The sequence below is a fragment of the Ictidomys tridecemlineatus genome, chromosome 7, assembly GCF_052094955.1.
Source record: "Ictidomys tridecemlineatus isolate mIctTri1 chromosome 7, mIctTri1.hap1, whole genome shotgun sequence".
Taxonomy (NCBI): Eukaryota; Metazoa; Chordata; class Mammalia; order Rodentia; family Sciuridae; genus Ictidomys; species Ictidomys tridecemlineatus.
In genome coordinates, this window is record NC_135483.1 from 48826670 (window position 1) to 48851581 (window position 24912).

The following is a 24912-nucleotide window of genomic DNA, read 5'->3' on the forward strand; positions in this document are numbered from 1 at the left end:
CATACCAAAATATACTCCCTAAAATATAAATATACTGCCTCCAATGCCTCACTTCCTCTAGCCACATCCCACCTGCCTTTTGTTACCACAAAATTAATCCTATCTGGTGATTGATTCACTGATTGGGTTAAGGCTCTTATAACACAATCATTTCTTCTCTAAACCTTCTTGCATTGTTTCATTCATGAGCTTTTGGGGGACACTTCACACCCAAACCATAGGAATTATTAATGGTATTGTAATTTCTAAGATCCAGTACTATGGTTTAAACATCTCAAAGAATACAAACATAAATTTGCATGGGATTTTACTTGGACAAAAAAAATCAGAGAAAGAAAAGAAAAATTAGGAAATACAAAGGACATTACAACATAGGATTTGGGCAAGAAAGAAAGATAGGAGGTTGGATGGATAAATATGGATGGCCAAATAAGCCAGATGGATGAAAGTGGATGGTCACTTTCTCTGGGGCCTGTCCTCTCTCTTGCCTGACCACCCCCTCACACACACACCTATTTTTTTTTTTTTTACCTAGCCTGGGACTTCACTACTTATGTCTCCATATCTTAATCAAATCAGTGAGTCCCCTCCCATTATACGTGATTGCTGTAGATTCTAGTCTCCTTTATGATATTCAGACCCAAGATTGAAAAAAAAAAAAACCCCAAAAATCTGGACAAATTCTCTGTGAGTCTCTAATTAGCATATCAACGTAGTATCAGGAACCCTGTTGGAGAAAGGACATAAGGGACATGTCATAAAATGTTGAAATCTTCTGGTGATGGGTAAAAGATTTTAAAAGACACTGTGTTTTGTGTTTTAATTTTCAGTGGGTTCAGTCAATCTGGCAAAGGCGTTTTATTTCCTTCTGCAGCAGTTTCCACCTTCTCAGAATGAGCAGAGTGCCAGATTGCTGAAGCGTCCAGAATGCCCAGAGCATTATGATCAATTTGCCACTTAGCTGCCACTGAAGCAATTAGAAACGTTTAGCCACTAATTGTCACCCCACTTGTGGATACTGTTTTTTTTTAAGCAACTGGGCATTGGAACTTTTCGACATTCAGCCTGCCCTGTATCTCCCCTGTCTCTTCAAGCCCCTTTAAACACACTAACACTTAAACACACATTCCCTGTGACAGGGGCTCCATGCTGTTTTCAGCATTATTTCTTTTATAATCGTGTCTTTTATTTTCTCCTCCCTGTTCCAATGCCTCATCCAAGGCCAGGCTGTGTTCTGAATGAGGTATGTGTTTAGAGGGCTAGAGAGGAGAACTGTGACCGCCTGCTGGATGGACTTTTTACCTGCTGCTCTTCTGATTATCTGTGCTAGGATGAGGCAGCTCTTAAAAAGATCTAAGATTAAGGCTGCTCAGAGGGAAACTGAACTGGGTATCAAGAGAACACAGGAGACAATCGATGAATTACTGACTGTACTTACCTCACCTCAGCAGCATATTTAGAAACTCCAGTCTTTCCAAATTTATTGTACCTGGCAAGTTTCCCTCTGCATCTATCATAAGTAGAAGGAAAAGCCAACTGAGATTTTTGATCCTAGAGACAGTGTCTCCTTCATGGGCTTTCTATAACATCTTTGTTGACAGGTTCCTATGGTGCAATTTCCTCTCACGCCAATGATTTCTCTTTTCTTAGATCAGATCCAGGGTTATTATTTAAGAAGGGGAAAAAGAAGCATTTTTAAGAAAATGGAAAATTTCTTCACTGTCTCTGTTCAATTTCTGAGAGTGGGAAAGAAAAAGTCTGGGCAAGTCTGCTACTGAGGGAGAGGAGAAGGGTAGTAAGGGGCACGAGGTGGACTTAGGTCACAATGGACAAAGGTATTATTAGTATTGGAAAGTGAACCTCTGGGGACAACCACATGCAGCCACTGTAACTCACATCCTGGACTGAACCTTGCCCACCCTTCTGCTTATCAATTTTATTTTATTACTTTTAAGTCTTATTATTTCATTTTATTCTTGAATTCCCAATATATGTCTATCATGGGGTTTAGCATCTGTGCAGTGCCTCTAGGTTCTTCCTGCTCCTGTCCATCTCTACACAGCACAAATATGGTATCCACATTAAATTCCTCATTAAGTACACCTCAGGATATAATGATCCATCAACCTCACACAAATATTAAAAAATTGTACATTGCCTAACAAACCAGCTGAACTCCTCGGTTTTACAACCAAGACACAACCCTAACCCACAGAAATATATTTCTTACTTGATTTTTTTTCCATTTTGCCCCTTTCTATTTTTCCTCTCTTCTTTTAGTTTCTTTCTCCCTCTCACCCTCTCCCTCTCCCTCTCCCTCTCCCTCTCCCTCTCCCTCTCCTTCTCTCTCTCCCTCTCTCTCCATTTTTTGTTGATCTCTCTTCAGGACTTAAAATACATTCCTTTAAAAGATTTTTCAATGAGAAATATTTAGGCACTAAACTTTTATGCCACATAATATTATTCAATAGAAACTATTTTAGTTCTGTTTTTCAGGCAAAAAGTTGATGTTTAGCAAATTTAAACACCATATCCAATAATTCTAAAGCTATCAAGCGGTATACATTCAACTAGTTTTCCCATTAAATATTTTTTTTTATTTTTAAATTTATTTTTTATTTTTTTCTCTTTTATTTTTATTAGTTGCTCAAAACATTAAAATGATCTTGATATATCATACATTTGATTCAAATGGGGTATGAATTCTTATTTTTTCACGTGTACAGATTGCAGGATCACATTGGTTATACAGCCACGTTTATACATACAGCCATACTAGTGTCTGTTGTATTCTGCTACCCTTCCTATTCTCCCCCCTTCACCTCCCATCACCTCTCTCTACCCAATCTACTGTGACACATTTCTCTCTCTCTCTTTTTTCTTCCCCCTCACACCATCTTATATGTAATTTTGCATAACAATGAGAGTCTCCTTTCATCTTCCATGCAATTCCCCTTCTCTCTCCCATTCCCTTCCACCTCTTGTCCCTATTTAATGATAATCTTCTTCTCATGCTCTTCCTTCCTGCTCTGTTTTGAGTCACCCCCGTTACATCAAAGAAGACATTTGGCATTTGTTTTGTAGGGACTGGCTAGCTTCACTCAGCATAATCTGCTCTAATGCCATCCATTTCCCTGCAAATGCCATGATTTTGTTATTTTTTAGTGCTGAGTAATATTCCATTGTGTATAAATGCCACATTTTTTTTTTATCCATTCATCTATTGAAGGGCATCTGGGTTGGTTCCACAGTCTAGCTATTGTAAATTGTGCTGCTATGAACATTGATGTAGCTGTGTCCCTGTAGTATGCTCTTTTAAGGTCTTTTGGTTATAGTCTGAGAAGGAGAATAGCTGGGTCAAATGGTGGTTCCATTCCCAGATTTCCAAGGAAACTCCGTACTGCTTTCCAAATTGGCTGCACCAATTTGCAGTCCCACCAGCAATGTACAAATGTACCCTTTCCCCCATATTCTCACCAGCACTTGTTATTATTTGACTTCATAATGACTTCTTACTGGAGTGAGATGGTATCTTAGAGTGGTTTTAATTTGCATTTCTCTGATTGCTAGAGATGGTGAGCATTTTTTTTGTGTGTGTATTTGTTGATTGATTGAATATCCTCTTCTGAGAAATGTCTGTTCAGATCCTTGGCCCATTTGTTGATTGGGCTATTTGTTTTCTTGTTGTTTAATTTTTTGAGTTCTTTGTATACTCTGGAGATTAGAGCTCTATCTGAAGTGTGAGGAGTAAATATTTGTTCCCAGGATGTAGGCTCACTATTTACCTCCATCTCGTGGGGTTGGGCTCCAAATTCCTTAATAGGACACCTATAGCGCAAGAATTAAAATCAAGAATCAACAAATGGGATGTATTCAAACTAAAAAGTTTTTTTCTCAGCAAGAGAAACAATAAGAGAGGTAAATAGGGAGCCTACATCCTAGGAACAAATATTTATTTTAAAATTTAAATTAATTTATTTTTCTATTTTAACATTTATTTTTAACTGATATATAAAACCACAAAAGTTGTACAGGTGTATGTTGTATCTGGACATGTTTTAATACATGTGAATATTGTGTATGTTCAAATCAATACAAACACAAATTGCCTCATATATTTTTCATTTCTTTCTGGTGAAAGCATTCAAAATTGTTTTCTCTAAAAAATTGTTTTCTCTAGTTTTTGACATATATGAATTATTTTTAAGTGACCTCTTAAAAATCTTTAAATTATCAGATGTCATAGACATACAAGTACTAGTACTTAGCAGGTAGTTGAGCATGTTTTCATGTCAAGGGGGATGTTTGGACTACAAATATAATTGTGGAGAGCAGTCACAAGACAGTTTGAAATAATTTGTGAATCACCATAGATAGAAAAATGAAGAAAAGCTTAAATCCAGAGGCAATAATTTCAGAACTATTAGTGAAATATTTTTTTTAGATGTTGATGGGCCTTATTTTGTCCATTATTTATATGCAGTTCTGAGAATGGAACCCAGTGCTTCACACATGCTAGGTAAGCATGCTACCACTGAGCCATAACCAAAGCTCCTGTTAGTGCAATCTTACAAACAGTACATACAGTTCTAAAAATTAATTTTTAAAAGGCAGTTCATTATAATTTTTAAGATTGTAGATTTGCAACTCTGCCCATGGTGTTAAGTGAATAATTGATTATGAGTATCAGTTTTTGCATTCTCCAAATGGAGGAAATAGTTAGACCTACTCAGAGTTATTTTGGATTTTATGTGAATTAACATTTTGATACATATTGATAGTATTTACAGCATCTTTTAGGAGCCTTATGTCTTTTAAATTTAATTTTTCTTCAATCTAAAAGTTATTTTCTAATAGTAACTACCCCCTAGTTATTTAAAAATTATGAGATAAAGCACATAATTATTAAGTATTATTATAAAATCTTTCATATTCTAGTAAAGTTGCCATGTATAATCTCCTTAATTTCTTGTCTTCTTTCATATAAATTATCATAATTTTAATTCTGTGTAAACTATGAATTTTTCTCCTGTCTCAAGTTTTATCATTATGATTATTTCTGAAGGATATATATTTACATAAATATGTAAATATATCTATATCTATATTTCAGAGACAAAAGTAATACTTTAAATTGTTTTATCTTGCATTCATTATGTTTATTTTCTTGATTTTGTCTATGGAGTCACTGCAGATATTAAAATTAAAATCTCTAGTTGATGCATAATTCATTGAAAATAGCCAATGTATGATGGAATATTGATTTTAAAAGTTGTTAGCCATTTTGCTTTTCCTTTTATATATCAAATGTTTCTTTTAATTAATACTCTATCTTTTCCCATAATGAGTGATCATCGTTAGCTCACAGATTTAATTAAAATAAATGTAATGTATAGTAAATTTAGTAGTCTTTAAAAATATTCTTTTCCAAATTGATAAATACTTAACTTCTAAATACTGTGGATACCTTCAGTATTTAGTGTAGATTATTTATGTGTTTATAGTGGATGGAAATTTTAAAATTTGCAGTCGTTTTCATTGCAAGTATTTTTAAGACAGGCTATGACTAAAGTTATTAGCCTTTATGACTCTTATTGCTCTCACAACCACAAAACACTACCTCTTTACAACTGATGAAGGAAATAACTGAGTTGTCTGGAGACATCTATGAGTTTTTCATTACTCAATACTCATCTAAATGCATATTCTCTAAGTAAATTTCAGGAAATTTGATTATATTCCTAAATAGACACTATTGTGATTAAGGACTGCCAAGAAATTCCTGAGAGGTTTTTAAGGAAACACCTTGAAGTAAACTGTATTATTAAATAGTGCAACTCTATGAATTTAGCTCATATAGGATATAATTCCTTTGTAATGTGAGCTATTCTACTTTCTCCCAGGTGTGATTATCAGTGCAAAGACTGTGACTAGAGAGATATAGGAATCCAGGGGCAAATTGAGACTTTTAAAAATCTAGAGAGAAAACTGATTGCTGCTTTTGCCTAATTTTAGGTTTGCCTTGGTAGAAGAAAGTGGCACACTTGTTTTTGAAAATCTATCAAAATTTCCAGGAAACAGTAGTTGTTGAATTCAAACACAATCTTTTTCAACTTGCCTGACATGGTGGTCATCATAATCCACAAAAGATGATGGGGAAAAAAAATTAGATTTGCATGTTTAAACTAACCATGTCTAGAACTTCTCCAGCTAGCTTTAAATACTAGAAATGGACTATGACAGTTAATTACAAACATAATAAAACATTACAAATGAAAGGAAGAGGTAAGTGGTTTATTTAGAATAATGTTGAATAAGATTGTATGCATCTTTGTTGACAATAGAAGAGATATGAAGGTGTGACAGGAAGAGGACACCCTGGGACTAAGAAACCCGTGTTCTACTTTTGGCTCTTTTATTAAATTTGCTGAGTAACACATTTACACTTTTGTTCTGCTGTAGCCTATCACTTAAAAAATCACAATGATGATTTGGTGTTGTCCCCAGATGTGATCCTTGGACTTTGGGCATTGTAGGATACAATTCTGAAATCTACGCATGTGGGAGATTACAGATGGAGATGTGAAAAATCTTTTTAAGTGGAGACCAGGGCCATCAACTTGACTTTACAGGAAAAGATTCATTTTCGTTTTTCTTTCCTTTTTTTTTTTTTAATACATTAGGATAAATTATCTGAGGTCTCTTGTGGCTCCAAAATGACAAAATGTGATGAACAATAAAACAAGGAAGCAAATTTCAAGAAAATAATTAATTTTCATAATGTTATCTTGGGATAGCAAAAGATTCTAAATATACTACAAGGAAAAATGCAATATAAATTGCAAAGATAATTAAGTATTTCTATAGTATAGATACCACAGTTTCTAGGCTGGTATGAATCTCAAGTAATGGCAATGATAAATGTAATATAGTTGACCTGGCAACAATTTTATGTTTATTTCAGTAAGATGTGATTAGTGAAAGTTCTCATAAACATGAGTTCAATTTTAATAGAGATGTACTTATTACGGTCCTGAATTAATTTTTTATTATAAGCCAGATGGAAAACAAGTGCAAATTGAAAATATATTTTATTAAGGTAAAATATATTTTTATTCAGTTAATATTATATTAAAAATAAGTATGAATTGTAGCACCCATGGAAATGAAGAACGATTTATAACCTAAGAGATGAAATGATATTACATGGAAATCTCAAATGAAATAGTTTTCTAGTAGATCTAGGTATACTCTGTTTTAAGATCCAAGAGTCTCAGATTAAATTCACTTATTAGTTCACAGTCATTGATCACTAAATTGAAAAAAAAATCCATGTAATAATAAAAGAATGAGTTATTTTAATCTAGTAAATAAATATAAACAAACACAGCACATAAAGAATTAACAATAGTATAATGAACATACTTATACCAAGACCTAGCTTAACAAGGGGAATATAAATGTTAGCTTTATGTTCCTCTGTGAGGCCTCTGAGTACTGGCATTTATTTCTCCTTCATCAAGAAGTAATAATTATCCTCCAGTGAATAGTTTATCAGAATGCATTTTTAAAAGTATATCTACTATTTACATTTTATGCATATAAGTGGAAACATTATTGTAAATGTTGCAAGTTGCTTTCTTGTATATTATTATATATATAAGAATCATCCATTTTGACTATATTTAAATTCATTCATTTCATTATTTCAGTGAAATAAATGCCGAGAGGTACTTGGCTTTTTGTCCTCAGAGCTTCATATACTACTAAGAATTACTGATGCTCAAATACCTTTGTTTTTGTTAGATCCATTAACACTGTAAAATCAGTATCTTAAGCATATTCCTTCTAACTGTGCTTGCATATTCTTTTTTTAACAAATAGTACAATTTTTTCCATATTTATTTTTGGACACAATACCTTTATTTCATGTATTTATTTTTATGTGGTGCTGAGAATCAAACCCAGGGTCTCACACATATGAGGTGAGCTCCACTGCTGAGCCACAACCCCAGCCCCTGTGCTTGCATATTCTTTGAGCAACCTTACCTTGTCTTCCCCAGTGCCTTGAAACACCCAGTATATGGTGAGCACCATTCTACTCTATAATTTTTTGAGATCAACTTTGTTTTTTAGATTTCACATATGAATGAGATTGTGTGGTATTTGTTCTTCTGTCTTTAATATAATGTTTCAGTTCTAAGTGCTTCTATATTCTATTATGGTTTCTATTTCCATTGGATCTGTGGGTTATTTAGTAGTACATTTACTAATTTTCAAATACTAGGTTTTTTAAAAAAAATGGAATTAAGGGACAGTATTTTCTACCACATTTGAAGGTGGTTAGAAAAAGTAAGACATTTTGTGATTAAAGGTTGTTGTTAGATTTCATAGATGTTCTACATGTGGTTGAAATAATAACTTGTCATTTTATTGCTCAGGACTTGTTCATATGATTTATGGTTTATTACTATTACTATTATTAATTTTACTTGATGTATTATTGAAAGATTATATTATATTATATGGCACTTTTTATATAATTCTTTTTATATTTCACTAATTTTTCAACAGATGTGGTTATTATAATTTTCTCATGAATTAATTTTAAGCAACATTTTATCTGTAGAAATTTTTATTCAATGTCTTATGCAACCAAAATGACATTGAACTTTCTTCTTGCTTCAGTTAAAATGGCTATTATTTTTAAAAAGATAAAATAACAAATGATGAAGAGGATGTGGAGAAAAGGGAAATCTTATACACTGTTAGTAAGAATGTAAATTAGACATTGGAGAAAAGTATGGAGGTTCTGCAAAAATATAAAAAAAAGTAGAACTAACAACTATGATCTAACTATGACTCTTCTGGGTCTCTATCTGAAGGAAATGTCATGAGCATGGAAAAGAGAGACCCACACTCTCATGTTTATTGTGGTTCTATTCAGGATAGTTGACCTATGGAATCAGCCTTGGTGACCATCAACAAATGAAAGTGTTACCAAAGTCAGTCCTTATCCCTGATGCAAATCCAATATGAGGACAGGGTTTTGATAAAAGGGGAAAAGAAGGTTTATTGTTTTGCTAGCAAAGGAGAAGCTTAGGAGACTCCAGTTCCTGATGGCTTTGATTCTGCCCATCAGGAGTAATTGGAATTTTTAAAGAGGTCAAAGGCTAAATTTTCTATGTTCTCTGTTGAGTATTGTAATTCATTTGTTAATTTGAGAGATAATCATTTCTTTGATCTTCTGTTGATATCTCTAAATCTGAATTACTTGGGTCCTGTGGTGCCTGTACTCAAGGACAGATAACTCTGTCTAGGATGGGGAATAAAGGTACTCTGGTTTCTCCTGTGATTAAGGAGGGGGGTACATGAGGGAGGAAGAGGGAGAGAGAAAAAGAAAGAAAGATGTCCTTTTAGAAATAAGTAGCCATGGCAGAGCATCAAGGACTGTATTCAAAGCATAAAACAGACTTCTGTTAAAAAAGGATAAAGAAAATATGATATATCTATCTAATGAAGTATTATTCAGCAATACAGAATGAAATGCTTTTATTTACAGGAAAATGGGTGGAATCAGATGACATCTTGTTAAGCAAAATAAGCCAGGTACAGAAAAACAAGTATAACATACTCTCTCCCCTAAGTGGAAACTAAAAATAAATATAAAATTAAAAAGGGCTGTTGATGTGGCTCAGTGGTTAAGCACTTCTTGGTTCAATTCCTTGTACTGAAAAACAAAAACAAAAAATCCAAAGACTCTTAAAATTGTTTAAATAGTTGTCATCCAGTTCTATCTTATGCAGAATTTACTTTTGAAAGTGTTTTGGTTATTTTTTATATTTGGCTCTATTGGTGTTATCCCTATTAGACAATGAGCAATTATGAAATAGAAACGCAATAATAATTTGTTTTAAAATTAACTACAGAGTTGATCAGAGAGTTAAAGGGTTTACTACTGTTGGTTTAATTCTTCTCTTCTGATATTTCTTTGGCAGACAGTCTACAACTAAGGCATTTATTGAAAACTACCTCTTCAATCATTTTCTAATAATTATTCATCTGATATTCTACTACATCATCCATTTCTCATTTTTCTAGTCGTTGCAATTATCAGGAATTATTTGGTTTTATTTTATATTTGTTTGTATATGTCTCCTCCCACTGGACCACAGACTACATGGAATAGGGACCTCATCTGTTCACATTGATGTCCCATGTGTCTAGGACAATGAACATAATAGCTGGTAGGCAAATATTTACTGCATGCATAACACTGAATTATATTTATGAAGCTTTTCTGAATCCAGTTTTCTTTAAATAACATTTTAAAAATGGAAGTGAAGAATGTGACTCTGTATTTAATAATCTGATTTTGATTATCCAAGATAATCACTGACTTTCATCCCTTTTCTCCTTTGTTTCTCTTTCTTACTTTTCTTTTGAGCCCTAATTCATTGTCCTCTTTCCTCATATCTTCTTCTCTTTCCTTTTCTCCCATTTACAAATAGTTACAGGATTTCTCTCTGAGTCCAGCTGATTAAACATATCATCATTCCTTATGCTTAACAGTCAGTGGAATTTGCAAGAGAGGAAATTAAAATAGCAAACTCAGTAGCTCAAGGTCAGATATTAACACTCATCCATATGAGTAGACACTAGAGATGCAAATTGTGCTATTGGGTTTTTCTGAGAGTATCAGTGTGGAGCTTTTATTGTTTTGTTATTATGAAGATAAGTCATTGTGGGGATCAACCTACACTTTGCATTCAGTTTAATAACTTTCTTTATTGTTGCCCAGAAATGTGCATCAGCATAGATTGTAAGCTACTGCTCTCTTAATCTTCCATTCAGGAAATGAGTATGCCTCAATGAAATATTAATATTCTTTCCATTCAGCTTTTAAGATATGACCTATTTCTACCAATAGTTCCTCCTGATTGTAGTTCAAAACAGAAGAGTCTGTTTATTAAAACAAAACAAAACAAAAAGTCACATGCAAGTAGGGGCTCTGGTGATTAGTAATACGCTATCATTGAATTTGACATTGTTTTGACTGGTGGAGAAAACATAAAGTAGCACAATGAAAGAATAAATTATAAAACAAAAACAGTGTGTATGCTAAGACTAAAGTCATTCAAGGGCAATTCTACACATACCGATTACACACTTAAACTCACTCCTGAATACAGAGGAGGGTTGTATACAACTATCCCTAGATTGAAACAAAAACTGCCTCACCATATGAATAAATTTCCATAAAAATAATTTCAAGATAAACACAAATTGTTTTACTTTTTTTTTTTGGCAACTGTAACAGAATACCTGAGATTTGGAAATTTGCAAAAGGAATAAAAGTTTACTTCCCCATAGTTCTAGAGGTTGGGAAGTCCAAGATTGGAACAGCAACTGCGCAAGGCCTTCTTGATGCCTCGTGGAAAGCATCATCTATCTGATGGGAAAGAAGTGGGACAAAATTAGTTCTTTTTTTTTTTTTAGTTGCTCATGACAATACAATGATCTTGACATATCATACATTTGATTCAAGGAACACATTTCCATGTCAATATACCCACCCCCAAGATGATGACTTTGTCTACAGGACCTAATCATCTCTTAAATATTTTACTTCTCTATATAATTTCATTGGAGATCAAGTTTCCAACAGAAAAACTTTAGGGGCCACATTTGAACTGGAAACAAATTGTAGAGACATTATAATTAGTATGTAAGATTCTTCCACTAACAAATTCATTCATTTAACAGACAGCTATTAAATGCTTAGAGTACACCGAATTGCTTTAAGTTCAAGAGATGTCATAAACCAAGCAAAGTTCCTGCCATCACGGAAATTATCTCTTCATGAGGAGAAAAATGTGACAAAAAATGAAAATAAAAGTATCATTGTTTCAGAATAGAACAATGGCCTTGCAGAATTGGTTGTTTATGAAAGCCACCATTTGAGCTCTTTTAGACTGTTTAGATGAAACTTTTTCTAAAGGATGAATTTGAGATGAAATATTAAAAATATGAAGGAAACTATACAAAACACACAAAAAATAGTTTCTAGTGAAGGTTGTAAGTACAAAGGCAAAGTTTTTTCTCAGAATTAAAGAAAAAAAAACATTGCTGAGGTACATTGACTTAGAAGGTGAAAATAAAAATGAAACCTGGAAAGATAAGCAGTCACCAGATTATATTGAGTCTCATAGAGTAATTATAAGGAAAGTGAATGTATTATAACTTCTAGATCAACTTATTAAATTGTGTTAATCATAGGAATGATCTTAGTTTTTATTTGTTTTTTTTTAATTTTTGCATCATGCCATCTAATCTCTGGAAAGTGCATTGTCATTTTTTTAAGTTCAGAAGTGGAAAAACAAGTTAGGAGGGTGATTTTTTTAAAAATTTAAATGAAAAATAGTGTTGATTTTGAATAGTGAAGAAGAACAACAGGTAATGAAGAGAGGTCAGATTTGTAACATATTTTCTTTATAATCTCAACCAAAATTAACAGTGAATGATTATGCATAGAAGAAGAAAATAAAGTAATCAAGATTAAGTAGCTTTTATTTTAGGCAACTGTATTATGGTGGTTACATTATTTAATAAGACTGACATATATTGAAGTTTTATGGTTTAAATTCATTAAAACCAAATTCATATGTACTTAATTATAGACATTATATACTTTGTGTACATGTGAATATCTTGATAACTATTGACACTTTATTTTGGGACCAGGGCAGAATCTAATAAATACTGGAGATGTTTATTTTTTAACAAAACTTGAATGTGAATTTTAACCCAAAATCTTAATATATAATATATATATATATATATATATATATATATATATATATATATATAGAGAGAGAGAGAGAGAGAGAGAGAGAGAGAGAGAAAGAGACTGAATTTAAGCCTCAAACTGATTTTTAAAATGATTCCAGAACTCCTTATGTTGAGAGTTAGTGATAAATATAGTGCATTGAGGAATTATCACCCTGAATAATTGGCAACATTTTAAAATTTTATAGTTAATGTTATATTCCATGGTGAAAAAGATAGATGAGCACTGAAAAATCGATAATGAACATTAGTTGAAGAACTGTATTAAAATATAGGCTAATGGATGGGGGGGCTTTTAAAAGTTCATTTATCAGAGGAGAAAAAAAGAAAAAGACTTCATTTTATGTAGTAATCTGTATGGACCATATTTAACGGGACTAACTCACAGATGGAATCTTTATCCATAATGATCTGGCTCACTGAAGAAATGAGCGAATACATGCCAGATCCCAGCATTTAATACTTTTATTGCATGTCTGTTTTAAAAACCCATATGTCTGTATGTACTTAGGTATTTTTGAAATTCACCTGAGTAATTTTTCATCTACTTGTGCAATTGGGGTTTCCTGATTTTCATTTCCTTTGAACGGTGATTACAATAATTCACTTTTCTGGCACATGATAATATTTTATTTCCTCATTTGTATTTGTAAGAAGCATATTTTGATTAAAAATTCACTACTTCACAGCCTATCTTCATTTTAAAATTCAGTGCTGTTAATCTACAATTCTTCCCTGAGCTGTTTTTTAATTACCACTACAAACTGGTATTCAAATGACTTTTTCTTCATCTATGTAGATATATGGTAGTTTTAATAAATGGGCTGTTAAAAGTGTGTTAATCTGTATAATGCACAATGAAACAAATTTTAGATATTCATTACTTTGTGTATTTCATTCCAATAAAAGGAGAACAAATCCATCTGTCTATACCTAGCTTCATATAATTATTTCATATAAAGTATTAATAGCTTTATATTCATATAATATAAATTGTATCAGAAATGAAAGTAGACTGTACTGTAAAAGTCTCAAAATCTCTAGAATAAAACTGATTTTTTAAGAGTGAAAACAATATTTGCAGGCACTTCTTTATATTAAAAATTAAACTAAAGGCAAATATCTGTTCTCATTTTTCATGTATTGCATCTGTGAGAAAATCTGCCCTTTAGAAAAAGAAACAGGAAAGAAAACTCAACCAATGTATATAAAGGTAGTTCATTACTGTCTAATTAGTCATAATTCTCTAATTTTCCTGAATCAGCAATGATAATACAAAATAATAAAAACTAGTCAATATTTACATATAACAATTAACCTAAAGCTACAAAAAATCATTATGAAGTTTAAGCAAGTGTAATGCATGTAGATGTTTTCATTCAAGTAGTAACTACAGAGGATTTTTGGATTGAAAGTTTTTATAAGTAGCTAAGTGAATGAAACACTAAATGTTCTGTTTACAAAATAATGTGTTGGAGATATATTTTACTTCAACATAGATACCCCTCACCATGTACCAAACAATGGGCTTTATATTTAGAATAAAAGTGAGTTTAATGGATATATATAACTTGCCCTAATGATTTTACATTCATTCAAAGTTTTCAGTCAAAATGTATAAGTTAAGGGAGTCAAATAACCTTTTGTCTTTTCAATGAGTTGCTTTGCTCTTAGTGTTGAACATGTCTAGCTGACAAAGGCATTTGATATATACCAATCTAAATTGGATTCTAAAATATTTCCAATTTGTGACTTTGTATCCAGTTTGGCAAGGTGACAATACAGTTTTAGTCTATAAAAAATTCCTTAAACTAGTAACCATTTCCACATTTTATAAAACTAAAATAATTCAATTCCATTATTTTTGTCTGGCTATGAAAAAGATGAAAGATTCAAGCAGTAAAAATAAGTATTTTAGAAGCATAGTCTGAGTTACCGCATAACCCAGAAATACCTTAGTAGATATTCTTTTTTTTTTTTTTAGTTGGGGCCTAATAATTATACAGAATTTTGAGTTTTGTTATGGAATATACTTGCATGCACACAACATAATTTCATCATTTTTAATCCCCAATACCTCCCTTTGTCTTTCTTTCCTCCCTCCCTCTGATTCCCTTCTTGAATCTTCTAGTTTTCCTTCTATTTTCATTACAGGTATTATTTTCTCCATTTTTCTCTCTCATTTTCACTGTTTCCTTAAAATCTGCTTGTGTATTTTGAAAAACAGGTCTTAGGGTTGTTTTGACTGCCGAATGAGTCCGCTTTCACATCAAATCCATGCTCATAATGTCAAAAGTGACAGTGGTATTTTTCATTACTTAATAACCTTATTGATTGAGCATATATATGGAGTAATAAAGAATGTACACAATTTTATTGATTAAGTTTAAATTAGTTCTTCCAATTTGTACTGAGTCTACTAGAGGATACCTGTGGGAATTTGTCTTTACTGTTAGGAGATTCTTTATTTTTTTGAACTCTTTCTCCAATCTCTGGCTTTTGGATGGAGATTGACCCTATAGGAAAGGATCTTTGGTGTCCATTTCCTCTACCACCTCTTTTTGAATGTTTATTACTTGTTATCTTTGTCTTACAGATCCGACCATTTGTCTACTTGTCCATGTTTCTCCTGGTTCTGTTGAGTAAGGAGGGAAGAGTCCCATGACAACTATTACTGTCTTACCACTTCTCCTGGGCTATATTTGTAAAATTTTTCCCTATGATACTCTAAGCAATAAATTTTTAAATCCTATTCCATGTCCTTTCCATGAATGTTGTATTGGATGTTGATAGTAAATATCCATATATGTGCATTTCCATAAATATAAATACATATAGATATACACACATGCAGACACACATATATTTTACCAAACATAAAGAAATTTTTTATATTACCTTGTGTGTGTATATATATATATATATTAATAATATAAATATATTTATTTATTTTTGTTTCACTGGTGTTGGGCATTGAACCTGGGACCTCTCACACACTAAGCATGTACTTTACCATTAATCTATATACCAAGAAACCTGTAATCTAAACAGTTACATAAAAAAATCAATGACTATTATATTTGCACAATATAAAAATATACAAATTATATGGCATTTTACAAGTTATATAAATCATACTAAATTTATTTTAAGTACATTTTCAACCTTCAGTTAATTTTCACATTTGATAATTCCATGGACTTTTCTTTATGGCTTAATTCTTTTTCATGGTATAGTCAATAATAGCTCAATTTCAAAAGAAACTTCTATCAAAGTTTGAAAAACTGCAGAAATTTTGAAGGAACTTGATTTTTTTAAGACGCAAAACTGATGGAAAACGACTCCACAGGAAACTCAATTTCTAGACATAAAAGTATTGCTGAGCTCATTGATTTGAGCTGCATCTTCACTCTGGGATGCCACATTTACAACAAATTTCTACCTTGTTTTCTTTGTATATAGAAGAAACAGAAAAGATAGCAAATTAGTTGTTTGAGTCTTATAATATTATTCAGAATGCCAATTAATGAAACCATTAAGAAAGTGAGTTAGGTAATAAATATCAATTTGAGATCAGCTAACATAGAAATATCATCTAAACAGACAGACATGAGATATTCAAGAGGAATAAAAACCTAAAACAAACTCAAAGTAAATTGAATATATTATTCTGATATATTATTTATAAAATACATAATGTATTACATAATATTTATTGCATAGTGCATTTTATCTACTTTTGTATGGAGAACCTGAGGTTTATTTGAAAAATTGTGCAGGAAAGGTCTACTCCTGCCTGAATTTTGAGTCATGGCACATAAAATATTCAGATATTCTTTGAGGATGCTCTGCTATAATACTTAATCCTATTCTTACTTCTTCGAATCTTTCCATTTAACTTAAAAGTGAAAGGGTAGACATTTTCTATATGCTCCTGACTTTGGGATTAGTATGGGACAGAATATTTTTTATATCCTAAGATACAAAGGAAGGGAATAACTTCCTAAGAAGTAGGCAGCCAGGGTAATGAATGTTAGAAAATTGGTTTTAATAACATATGAGTGATGAATTATAAAGCTTTCTGAAGATTATCTTGCCTTCTATTAATTTAAAGGCCAATGAAGCCAACTCTAGGACACCATATGATGAAGCTGAGAAAGGAAAAGAGTAGTAAAATCAAAGTCAAGGTTATCCCATTTATACTGAATGTTTTCTCTTATATAAGGAGGCTGACTCATAGTGGGGTAGGGATGGGTAGCATGGAAGGATTAGATGAATTCTAGATAGGGAATTGGGGTGGGAGGGAAAGGGAGCAGGCAGAGCATTAGCAAAAGCAGTGGAATATGATGGACATCATTATCCAAAGTACCTGTATGAAGACTCGAATTGGATGTCAACATACTTTATATATAAACAGAGATATGAAAAATTGTGATATATATGTATAATAAGAATTGTAATGGAAAAAAACAAAGTACATATATAAAGGAATGGATTGGCATGAACATACTCTATATACAAAGATAAGAAAAATTATATTCTATATGTGTAATAAGAATTATAATGCATTCTGCTGTCATGTATTTAAAAAATAAAATCAATAAAACTAAAAATATAATAATAATAAAAGAAGGTATTTGGTTAAATGTTAGTGACACAAAAGATGTATAAAGCATTTTTACCCTGAAGGTACTTTTATTCCACAGCAAAAAAAAAAAAAAAAACACACACACACACAAAAAAAAAAAAAACCAGAAAATATATTTAAATATATGTTTACAATAGAATAGAATGACTATCAAAGTCAAATTTGCTTAGAAAGCTAAGGTAGCAGAACTATAAGATAGACATTCCCATAGAAAAGTAGAATTCAGAGTTTCAAGATGGCAGCTTAGAGGAAGGCTGCATTTCCAGTTGCTTTATCACTTTGGATTCAAGCAGTGCAAGTACAACTTCTCAGTGAGATGGGTGAAAAAGAAAATTCACTGAAAATCAATATCAAAAAGTCAGAGTCTCTTACAAACTCAGAAATTCAGGTGCATTGAACAAAACATAAGAAAGAGAACATTGGAGCCAAGCCAGTTGTAGCAGCAGCAGCAGTGCCAGTTCATCATAGAGGGGAAGGACAACACAAACAGAGAAACACAATGAACAAATTTGGCACAGAAAAACCTGTAGAACAGAAAAGCAGCCTGAACTTAGCTGATCCAGAGACTGCCAAGTGAATTGGTGTTTCAAAAGTACAAGGTATTTCTCAACTGACAAGTGGAGAGCTGAGTCAGTGAGTCATCTTGAGAAGGTCATGCTGCAGATCTCTGATCCAGGAGCCCAGGAGTTCACAACAAATATTGCCATATTGTCCCAGGAAGTTCCTATTGTGTGGGGTAGGGGGTACCTAGAAGAATGTCCTTGAAACAGGAACAGAGAAGATTGTACCCAGGAGGATTCAAGTCAGAGATATGGAGTTCAGCTCACATTCCCTTTGAGTCTAGCTGCTCACATGCCCAGGTGAAGAGGGTTGGGGAAACTGAGCATGTGACTGTGAATGCACTCAGGAACTTTATATGGGAGGGCCATGTTTCTGGGTAATGGAGTGTGAAAGACCTGTGGAGGGTTGGCTCCCCTGCCCTATGAGTAGAATTCTGGAGAGGCACCTGAGATCCAGACTTCCAGCAGAGATTGGGATCTGTGTTGCCCTAAGGTTGTCTTGATCTAAACTCTTGAAAGGATATACCACCTTAAAATCTCCCAAAGACTTTATTAAAGCTAAGCCATAGCCACTGGAATGCTCCATTTAGAACTCTACAGCATCTCCACCCTGAGAGTGCATTGGTCTCTTTGGACAAAACTCCAATAGATGGTATTTCCTGTTCCATCCTCCATTACAGTAATGAGAAGGGAAGCTGAAAGTTATTTCAACCAGATTCAGTTTTACATTACTCCATATGGCAGCTCAGTGAGCAGTACAAAAAGAGGACCTGTTTAACAAATACCATCCCTTGCTCACTCTAAAGAGTACATAACCCAAGAAAAAAATGATAAAGGATGGTCAGGCAAAGGTAGTGATCATCCATCTTCACCAACAGTTTTGACTCCCTTAGTAGAAACAATTCTTTCACTTTTCATTAAGAATCTTTTTTTTCTTTTATTTATTTCTCTTTCTTTCTCTCTTTTTCTGGAATTCTTGCTATGTTGATCATGGAATGAGTATATACACAGATATTTTTTCCCCAAAAGTGTGTGTATATAAATATTTCTTATTTTAAGCATTTTTTAACAATTGTTATTTTTATTTGTCTTGTCTTTTGAGGGTTATGGTTTTTGTTTATTTATTTTGGTTTTGTTTGTTTCTCTTTTCATTCTTTTCTGTTAGTCAAATTAACTTTTTCTCTCTTTCTCTGCTTACTTTCTTTTATTTATTTGTCTCCTCTTTATACTCATTACTTGCTACATCTCTTCTGATTTCTCTCTGTTAACTGAACTGAACTTTATTTTATCTCCTATTACATTTTATTTTTTACTCATGAAATTGATTTTTAGCATCTTTTAGAACTACTTGTCTTAGATAAGCCAGACCTCCACAGTTAATTTTGCTACAATACTGTGAATGCTGTAGTTGGCACTTGCTGTTTATACTTTAAATGCCATATCTAGTTCATGGTTATTACTTTTTTTTTCTGTTGGCAATTACTGACCCCACCATTCCTGTTTTTGTGGTAATTAATGTTGTTGATGTCACAGAAGGCACTGTGTATTCATTTTAATGCTGTATATTGTTTGTTACTGTTGTTATTTTTATCTGTTTCCTCATTTTCTGTGAAGTGCCTGAAATCCACTGATTTATTTAAGTTCACAGTGTGTGGATGTTGTTGCTGAGCTAAACTCACCCAGGGACAGACCAAAAATAACCAAGCTCAAATTTTAATAGTATTTTAATACATAGAACAGAGGAGACAAAAATCACAAGCTAAAACAAGGTCCAAGGTAGGAATGAGTGAGTAGCCCCTCAGGTCACCCTCATGGTACTGCACTCCTAAAAAAAAAATGGAGAGGATTAATGCAAAAGCTATGGATGCAATGCCCATGAGAAGTCTCAATTTAGACCACTCCCATACCCGTTTCCAGCATGCATATTTGTTAAGTGATGAACAGCAATCACAGAGGGTGTGCCCTATATATCATGCTGTATTCAACACAATTACCAGATCTGCATGAAGAACGACACTCTTTTGAAACCTGCAGGGAAAGTGGAATCCTCACACTATGACACAATGTAAACTGTATCAAATTGCACTAAAAATCATCAAATAACTGGCAGGGAAGTTAGAGTAAAGAAACCACTTGAAAATATATTGAAACCTGATAGCCCAGAGCAATTTATCAGGAGAAATCTGCCTTTAAAAGGCCCACAAATGAGTGAAAAAAAAAATCTATCTCAGTATATATGTAAAGCCCAATACAGTGATACAAAAAACCAAAACAGAACAAAACAAGATAATATGATGCCGCTTCAAGTTCATAATTCACTAGCAACTGACTCCAAAGATATTGAATTTGATAAAATATCAGAAAAATAATTCAAAATAATGATTATTAAAATGCTTAATTAATTTCAGGATAAAACAGAAAAATAACTAAATGAAGTAAGAAAGTTAAGCTGTCTGGATATTTTGCTACAACCACTGAAAAATAGACAAATTATGGTGTCTGTTTCTAACAACACTTTGTTGCTTGCTTAAAATTTGTTAAAAGATATATATTACAGTGAATGTTTTTATAACAGAAACAAACACACAATAATTTTAAAAAGATAAAGCAGGAAAGAGAAACTTTTGTGAGGGGATGGGCATGTTTATGGCTTTGACAGTGGTGATAATTTTATAGATGTATACTTACTCCCAAATTCCTTGAGATGTACATATTATATATGTGTAGTGTTTTATTAGTCCATCACAGGTCAATAAAGTCATTTGTTTCAAAAGGACTGGAAAGTGAAGGGGTGAAGGATACACATTTATTAAGATTTTCTATATCAGATGGTCACATAGTAGGCACTGAAGAAATATTCAATCAGTCTGGTTACATTTCAAGAAACTAAGGCATTCACTAACCAATTAATTATTGGCACTGACCATGCAAACCAGTCTATATAAAGAGACAGCATTTATTTTTTAACTAACTACATGTGCTCAGCAATGATTTTTTGGGCTTTTTGTATACTTTAATTTCATTTACAATTATCATAACCCTAAAGTTCAGTATAATTTCTCTTAATTATGGATGAGAAAGACAAGGCAGAATGACTTGCCCAAGGGCATAAAACTAATAAAAAGGGTCCAATATTTGAATCTAAGTCTATGAACTCCCAAGTCAATGTTCTTTTGGTTATATTACAGCATAGATAATGTAAAACACAATGTCCTTTATGGTAGTTCACATTCATGTAATTTATGTATTAAATAATTATTTTGATAGGGATAATATGTATTATGATCTCTAATTACAGATATGCAAACTGAGGCTTATTCCTTTACTAAAATCAGTACTTTTTCCCCTCAATGGATATTATTAAGCTTCTGACCAGAAGCTTAAATCATGGGCAGCATTCCTAAGGCCCATATTTTCTGAGTCTCAGCCAGTCCAGGATATGAGTGAGAAATTAAATCAGAAGGTAGAAATATTGAAAAATACCCAAACCTTGGAAATGAAAGATGCAATGAATCAAAGAAAATGCTCAACTGAATATTTTCTATACAGTTAAAAGTTATCCTCAAGAATTTAAGCTGAAAACAAAACTTTCCAAGATAAATAGAAAGTAAAAAAATTCATGACCTATAAGATGGTACTACAGAAAATACACAAAAGAAATAAAATCGAACCCTAGAAATCTCAAATGGACAAATTTTACATGAAAAAATAGCTAAGCAAGTGAGAAACAGTACCAAATTAAAAATAGTAATAAGTAAAAATGGCAGGATTAATAAATATCTTTTCATAATACCATTGAATGTAAATGGTCTAAATTCTCTAATTAAATGACATAGGCTGGCAGACTGGATTAAGAAATCAAAATCCAAATATATGTTGTTTTCAAAATATTTACCGTGTGGGAAAAGATAACCAAAGACCGAAAGTGAAAGGCTGGAAATTGATATACCATGTCAATAAAGCCAGAAAAGAAGCTGAGTTAGCTACTCTCCTCACTGACAAAGCAGACTTCAAGTAAAAATTAATCAGAAGAGACACAAAAGGTCACTTCATACTGGCAAAAGATGCAGTCCACAAAGTTATGATTATACTGTTGTCCCAAATTATGTTGTACCTACTTGTGTTATGCAGACACTACATGATTTAAAGACTCACACAGACCCTGGTACAATAAAACTGGATGATGTTAGATAGGCCATGTGACATAAAGTCAGTAGAGACTTTTCAGATCTAAACTAATGTTAATCAAATAGACTTAACACATATTTGTGGGATATTTTACCCAAACAGCTGAATTTAACTTTCTTTTGAGCTGCTCATGTGAACTTCTTCCTGTTTCATGCCACAAAGCAATTATTAGAGAGCACAGAAAATTGGTATAGTTCCTTGCATCTTATCTGATCATAATGGAATAAAATTATAAATCAACACACACACACACACACACACACACACACACACACACACACACATAAGCTACAGAAACCCTATAAAAGCATGAAGATTGAATAATTCACTTTTGAGAGATGAATGGGAGATTGATGAAATCAAGGGAGAAATAAAAATATCTTAAAATTAAATGAGAATAGTGACACAACCTGCCAGAACCTCTGGGACATAATGAAGGTGGTTCTAAGAAAAGAGTGTATAGCTATGAGCAGCAACATAGAAAAATCAGAAAGATCCCAAATAAACAACCAAATGAAGCATCTCAAGACCCTTGAAAAACAAGAATAAACCAATTCCAAAATCAGTAGAGGGAAGGAAATAATTTACATCAGAGTTGAAATCAATGAAATAGAGAATAAATAAGGATAATGAAATGAAGATCTTGTTCTTTAAAAATATAAACTATATTGATAAACTGTTAGCCAAATTTACCAAAATAAAAAGAGAAGACCCAAATTAATAAAATTCAAGATTAAAAAGGAGAAATAATCACAGATACTTCTGAAATACAGTGGAGCACTAGGGACGACTGTGTAAATTTATACTCTAATAAGATGAAATACTTCTAAGGAATGGATACATTTCTAAACACATATGACGTGGAAAAATTGAATCAAGATGACATAGAAAACTGAAACAGACCAATAACCCCAAAAGAGATAGAAACAGTAATAAAATTTCTTCAAACAAAGAAAAAGCCCAGGACCAGATGGATTCTCAGCTACATTCTATGAGACCTTTAAAAAGCATTATTTCCCCCAAATCTTCAAATTATTCCATGAAGTTAAAAGGGATAGAACACTTCCAAATTCATTTTATGAAGCTAATATTAACCTCATACCAGAAGATAAAGACACATTAAGGACAGAAAAGTAAAGACCAACATCCCATAATAAAATATTAACAAATCACATTCAACCATATATTTAAAAGATTTTACATCATGACCAAGTTCGTTTTATTCCAGAGTTGCAAGAATGGTTTAACATACACAAATGTATACATGTAACTCAACACATAAATGACATTAATATAAAAATCACATAGTCATTTCAATAGATACCAAGAAAACCTTTGGAAAAATTCAGCACCAATTCATGATTAAAACCAACCAACCAACCAAACAAACAAAAAAACCCCAAAACTAAAGATACTTGGGATTAAAAAAAACCTACCTCAATATCATAAAGTCTAAATATGACAAAACCAAAGCTGACATCATAGTAAATGGGGAAAATCTGAAAGTATTTCCTTTAAAATCTAAAACAAGAGAAGTACATCCTCTCTCACTAATCCTGTTCAATAGGGCACTGGAAATTATAGGCAGAATAATCAGGCAACAGCAAGAACTAAAAGGGATAAAAATTTGAAAAGAAGAAGTCAAATTATCACTGCGTACTCACAATATGATCTTACAATTAGAAGATCCAAAAAACTTCACCAAAAGACAGCTAGAGCTGATAAACAAATACAGTAGATAGGTTAGAGAATCAACAAAAATCAAGGGAATGCACTATACACCAATAAATAATCTGCTGAGAAAGATATCAAAACAACTCAAGTTTTAATATCCTAAAAAATAAATATACCTTAGAATAAATCTAGCCAAAGAAATAAAAATGATAGAACCCTTAAGAAAGAGGAAATTGAAAAATTTAGAACATGTATAGACTTCCCATGTTCCTAAGCAAAATTAATATTGTTCAAATGGGTACACTATTGAAGTCATATGCAGATTCAATGAAATTCCCATAAAATATGAAACACATTCTTCACAGTACTAGAAAAAACAATTCTAAAATCCATTTGGGAGAATAGGCAAAGAAAGTCTAAAATAAAAATGCAGTTCTGGGGGTACTACAATACCTGACTTTAAATCATAATATAGAGATATAGAACAAAAACATTGTGGTAGTGTCATCAACACAGACACATAATCTAATGGGACAGAATATAAGACACAGAAGGAAAAAACCACACATCTACAGTCATCAAATCCTTGACAATGATAGCAAAACATACGTTGGAGAAATGACAGCCTTTTTAAGAAGTTGTGCTGGAAAACTTGTTTTCCATATGTAGAATAATGAAACTAGATATTTATTCTAACCCTACACAAATGTCAGCTCAAAATAGTCAAAAACTTAGGAATTAGAGATAAACATTGCAATCACTAAAAGAAAATATAGAGTCAACATTTCAACATATAGGTAAGAGCAAGAAATCTCACTGAAACCTCTGAAGATCAGGAAATGCCAAAAATTAATAATTGGGATGGCATTCAATAAAAAATTCTGCACAGCAAAGGGAATAGTGCAGAATGTGAAGACATAACTTACAGAATAGATGAAAATCACTGTTAACTACTCTTTTGACAGAGGATTAATATTTCCAATATACAAGGAA